The sequence below is a fragment of the Macrobrachium nipponense genome, chromosome 2 (assembly GCF_015104395.2).
Source record: "Macrobrachium nipponense isolate FS-2020 chromosome 2, ASM1510439v2, whole genome shotgun sequence".
Taxonomy (NCBI): Eukaryota; Metazoa; Arthropoda; class Malacostraca; order Decapoda; family Palaemonidae; genus Macrobrachium; species Macrobrachium nipponense.
In genome coordinates this window covers 48,805,820-48,811,683 of record NC_087201.1, presented here as the reverse complement: position 1 = coordinate 48,811,683, position 5,864 = coordinate 48,805,820, and the positions used below count along the sequence as shown (strand labels likewise).

General features: G+C 33.1%; 1 long non-coding RNA gene across 1 annotated transcript; it reads right to left on the bottom strand.

Moving 5' to 3' along the window:
• Window positions 1–825: 825 nt before the first annotated feature.
• LOC135221424 (uncharacterized) lies at window positions 826–4,238 on the bottom strand. The gene is made up of 2 exons (XR_010315942.1): window positions 4,072–4,238; window positions 826–1,140 (listed from the first exon to the last, which is right to left on the bottom strand). It is a non-coding gene; the product is annotated as an uncharacterized LOC135221424 (long non-coding RNA).
• Window positions 4,239–5,864: the final 1,626 nt, after the last annotated feature.

Genomic DNA, 5,864 nt, shown 5'->3' with positions numbered 1-5,864 from the left:
CCCAGACTATGGCATTTGCGGTTTTTCTATACCGCTATTTCTATGCAGTTTTACTTACTGAACAAGAAATTAAAGTAATATTTATTTGGCCGGCTGTAATTAACCCCCAGAGGCCAGTACTAACACTGCGAAATGCATTGGATGTCCCAATCCCTAGTGGATGTCGTATTTGCAGTAAAGTTTCTTGCAGGGTAATTCTAAAGAATAGTTCCCTACGAACTGCAAGGAACGTAACCGCGAATACGACATCCATTAGGGATTGGGGCATCCAATGTATTTCGCAGTGTTTAGTAATGGCCCCTGGTGTTTAATTACACCCGCCCGAATAAATATTACTTTAAATTCTTGTTCAGTAAGTAAAATAACAAGAAAACTTCAATTGCCATAGTCTAGGCCACCGCGGATCGCTTCTGTAGAAATACCACCAATTTCACTGTTGTAAACTTTATGCCTGCTTCAAGCCTTATAAGTTTATAACCTTCATATAGCGCTTATGAATTTGATTTCTTTTAAAGTATTTTCTTTACCACTTGTCTTTTATTAAAAGGGAATTTTCACTTCCAACTAATAGGTCATCCAACTAATCGCTCAAATGACCTTAAGTCATTCAAACCCAATGCGATCTCCAGATCGTTAAGTAATATTTTTAATAAACTATTATGTCATCTGAAGCGGCAAAAAATAATGATTGTTGAAAATTAAAGGAATATTAAATGTGATTAAAATAGAATCTCCACCTCAGAAAAAAGAACCATTAGTTAATTTTTCATATAAAATCCCAATATTCCTTCAAGGAGCATTATTTTGGGTAAAAAAATGTACAAAGAATTTCAAGTATATATATAATTACGTTGGTCTTCATAGACGTAAATACTATTATATATGTTAATTAGTCATGATTAAATAATTGAACAGTAGGTTGAGCAGTGCGTCTTCAAGAGTTAGTTTTCCGGGTAACCGGATAGGGTTTGAATCCTCACAGGATATGCAGTTTACACAGGACATACACAGCGTCTACAAATAGAGTTACAGTTGTCTTTGTAACGGAACCCGGGGGAGTTTCGAATCCACAGGATATTCAGTCTTATAAGATGTTGCTTTTTAGTGTCCGTTTCCATTTGCTGCAGCTACACCAAGAGCCTGTGCATAAGAAAAGTAGCTTGATTGGTTGTAGAATATACTAAGGTTTCCGTGGCATAACCTACCCTATTAAAAGGGCCAATAGCCTGATCAGTTAGTCCCAGCAGCTATTCTAAAGGCCATTTTAATTAATATATCTTAAGAGTCAACTTCCCCATTAGCCCCATATATTGCTATAGTTACTACATGCCAACAAACTTTCCCATTAATCCCATATATTAATGCTTTCGTCACTGCAAACTTCCATCAGGATAACAGGAGAGGGTGCCATCCTTTGATATTTAATAGGGCACCAATCTCACACTGAAACAACCGCAGCTAACTTAGTCCTTCAAGACCATGAACAGTGCCTCGCAATGCATACTATATGCAAACTTTCGTCCTTCAGTATCCAGTCTAAAGGGATTTGAAACTGCACAGCCCCAAGGGGTGAAAAACAGGAAAGTTAGGGAACTGAATAAGAAAGGTTTTCCCGAAACTAGCTTCGGTGCTGGAGGAAAGGCGGATGTAGGCAAAGTTCATTGAACATAAGCAATGCAATCTGAACTATTACCTAACTAACATGCTTTGCTTGAGCCCACAACAATAAAGGGGGGTGGGGTAAGTGGAGAATTGAGCTCGTTGACGGAACTAAGTTAACAATATGCCCGAATTTGACTTACAATTTCCACGAACATCAGTTAGATGAACTGATTAGAATTACCTGACGAGACCACGACACTCAAAAATTCTTTAAATGCCAAGACCTAGCTAGGCCTCTTAAGCACCTATTCTGTCTAGTTCTTACTTACTAGCGGAATTAGATTTAAAGTTGAATAAGCATGTCAGATTTACCTAATTCCCAGCTGCACTAAAACACACAACTCATGACCAAACAAAAGGGTCAAGTTCTGTAATACCCTCTGCTATTGACCTGAGCTGGCAAAAGTTTTTCAGTGACTGAGTTTTTTCATACTAATCTATTCCCAGCATCAAACTTAAAATTTATTAACTATCCTAATCCCTGCATCTATATAAAACTGGCACATTCATCACCCTGTTATATTCTATATTTAAAGTCACAGATCTAACTTTCCATTAAGTCTTAGAAACTATCAACCTCTCAGCTCTAACCAAAGTTAGAACTTTGTCGATTAGTTTGAACTTCCTATTGTGCATGGCGACTCAAAGTCGCCATGCACAACAATCAAGTCCACCTTTGCCTGACAGATGGCACCGCCACCCCGGCAAAGGTGGACTTGGGAAGTGGACAAAGAATAATATACTTTAAAACTCAATGCTTACTTCATGTTTACTTGAACACTTAAAATTAAATTGCAAACTGTTTACTTTAAGGAGTAATCTCTTGAAAACTCAATGTTTACTTGAAAAATCAAAATTAAATTGAAAACTCAAAGTCTACTATAAGGAAAATTCTCTTGAAAGCTCAATGTTTACTTGAAAACTGAAAATTCACTTAAACTCAAATGTTTATAAGTGAAAATGCAATATTCACTTGAAAACTCAAAACTCAACTTTCAGAGCATAAATAATTTCAAGGACTAATTTCAAAAACTAGATTTTAAAAAATATATAAAACTCCAAAATAGAGGAAAAGTAAATTCTAACAAAAAAAATTTATAAAAATTAAGGCATTAAACCACAACACTAAAGTTTAAATAAATTAAGTTTACAGATTGAATACAATAAGTCTAAAATACCAGGGTTACTTGGCAAACTTTCATAACCTCAAACTTTACTAAAAACAAACTTAACAGATTAAAAATAAAATCTAAATACTTGAAACTTGAAGTGAAGCTGAAAAAAATTTTTGAAATTTTCAAAAGTTTGAAAAATTAAAGGTTTTAACTTTTGCAAATTTCAAGATATAAATATTGATACACAAACTTAAAATTCTTTTAATTTAAAAAAAAATCATCCAAACTAGTTTAAAATAAAACCTAAACTTTTAAAAGTTAAAACTACCAAGAATTTTTAATCAAAAAGCTATGCTAAAAACTTAACTATACAAAAATTTAAGTAATATAAAAATATTTCATTTCCAAGAATTTTTATCTGAAAAAGCTATGCTAAAAACTTAAAATACTACTAAAATTTAAGCAAAAATATAAAAATATGAATTTAAAATTGAATTTTTACGAGAATATACCTTTCACTTTAAACCCCCAATTTGGGAGTTGCTAAAGTCACTACTAAAATTACAAGACTTGCTCACCCATTAATCCCGTTAAGCCAGAAGTATCAGAACATCCAAGAAGGCCGTCACTCAGTGGCACGCTTAGTTAACGACACCGAGACCTGAACAAAAAATTATATTTATATCCAAAATACTCTAGCTAGTGGAAAGAACCAAGGGATGACCATCTGTTACAATCAGAAAGGCCCATCAGATTTAGGTTTTAAAATACTAAGCCAATGAGCAGCAAGGAAGGTTTCATAAATAGAGAAGCATTAAGTTTGCCATTGAAGCCGACAACGAGTAAAATTTAGTTTTAATATGTCCCTCATTTAAAAGGTTACGGTACTTAAAACTCGAAAACTCAAGATTAATCTGTAACTGAAAATTCGCTCCATTGCAGCATGAAGATTAAATGAAAACAGCAGTAGCACTGCTTAACACTATGGAATTAGCTACCACTAAGCAATCTAGTTGAGCTAATAGGATTAGAAACAAATGCCATGCTGGAAGGGAAATGCGACAATGAAATGCCTAATAAACATGTTAAAAGTTACTGTAGGTATTTACAACAAAACTCAAAAGCACCAATATTTCAGGATACAAAACCCGACCCGCAAACTGAAAACTTAATACAACAAAGCGAACTCGTAGCTCAAGTACCACAATCTTAGCACAAAAATATTTGAGAAACTCAAAACTCCCAACAAACGTTAACATTCAAATATTTGAGAAACATAAAACTCCCAACAAACCTTAACGAAACGCGCCTCCACGCCAGAAATACTACAAAAAGGCCGTTTACAGTACGACCAATGATCACTGTGGACAGCTCCGTCGAAGATCCCAAACACGAATGGATGATCACTTTGAGTTAGTATATCAACGAAACCGGCCTTCACAAGCCAGGGACTCGAAAACACAGAAAGAAGCTGTTCGTGAAAGCAATGACCGCCACTGGAACTGCCTGTTTGTGGGACATCACTCTGTCGCTCTTTCGTCACCGAGGAAATTTAAGGCGATGATAAAAAAAGGCAGAAATTATTATTATTATTATTATTATTATTATTATTATTATTATTATTATTATTATTATTATTATTATTATTGAGAGTTGAAGGGAACTCTTCCTTTTTAGCGAACTACCCGAATTATGTATCAGTAGTTAGCCTATCTGAAAAAAGTATTATTATTATTATTATTATTATTATTATTATTATTATTATTATTATTATTATTATTATTATTATTATGAGGAGAAACAAATCCACAGTTATGTATATGTACATACATCTAAAGGTAAATCTGTACAGAAAGCTTTCGGGAAAAGGGGATTCGAACAGTTTCCCCAAAGCTTCTTGTACGGAGTTATCTTTAGATAAATATACGTATGTATACATAACTATGGATTTGTTTCCCTATTTCAATACTCATGCTACTATGAGCATATCATTATTATTATCTTTATTATTATATTATGAACACTCTTCATTTTCAGCAAACTACCTGAATTATGTATCGGCGTTTGGTCTCGTCTGTTATTATTATTATTATTATTATTATTATTATTATTATTATTATTATTATTATTATTATTATTGTTGTTGTTGTTGTTGTTGTTGCTGCTGCTGTTTTCAGCAGTGCTTAAACATAAGAGTTCATGAATATTACTTTTTACTAACGAACTTAATGTAGCATACTGGAGCTGAAATAAAGGATATTATTTCCATAATTATTAGTTAATGTAACATAGCGTCACAACGACGTGGTTGTGGCAATGAATAGACAAAAATAGAACAGAACACACTTTTGTTCAGGTGATTCAACGGTGAGCTTATAAACTCGCACCAATGAGTGCAAGTACTTTCTTATAATTAAATTTATGACTCATCTCAAGGTGCGTAGGTTCGTAATCCACTAAGCTAGGGAAGGTCACCCTCATCGATTTGCCACAATATGGATTCAAGGCTTCCAGTGATAGATACTATATCCAAAAATTTTGGGGATATTGAGAAGTTAGGAGGACGACGTGGCATTAAATAAATCATTTGTATCTGTCATAAATGATATAATTAGCTGCTAATACGAGCAGTAGGCAATGAATTTACTGAAACTATACCATATTGTTCGATCATCGCCTGATATTCGAATCCTGTTTCGATATTATTTGGTGGAGCTCTGAAAAATATTATCATGAGGATTTTATATATATATGTGTGTGTGTGTGCGTGTGTGTATGCTAGGTGGAGCTCTGAAAAACATGATCATGTCAGTTATTTATATATATATATATATATATATATTATATATATATATATATATATATTATATATCCCCATATATATATATATATCATATATATATATATATATATATATATATATATATATATATATAATATATATATGTATATATAGATTAGATATTAGGCCACAAATACACTTTAATAGCCAGTTCACTACACCTGGGGAATAACGTAACTTACATCCAAGAGGAATTATGATTAATAAATGTTTCGTCACCGGTTATCAAGTGAGGTGTAAGTTGA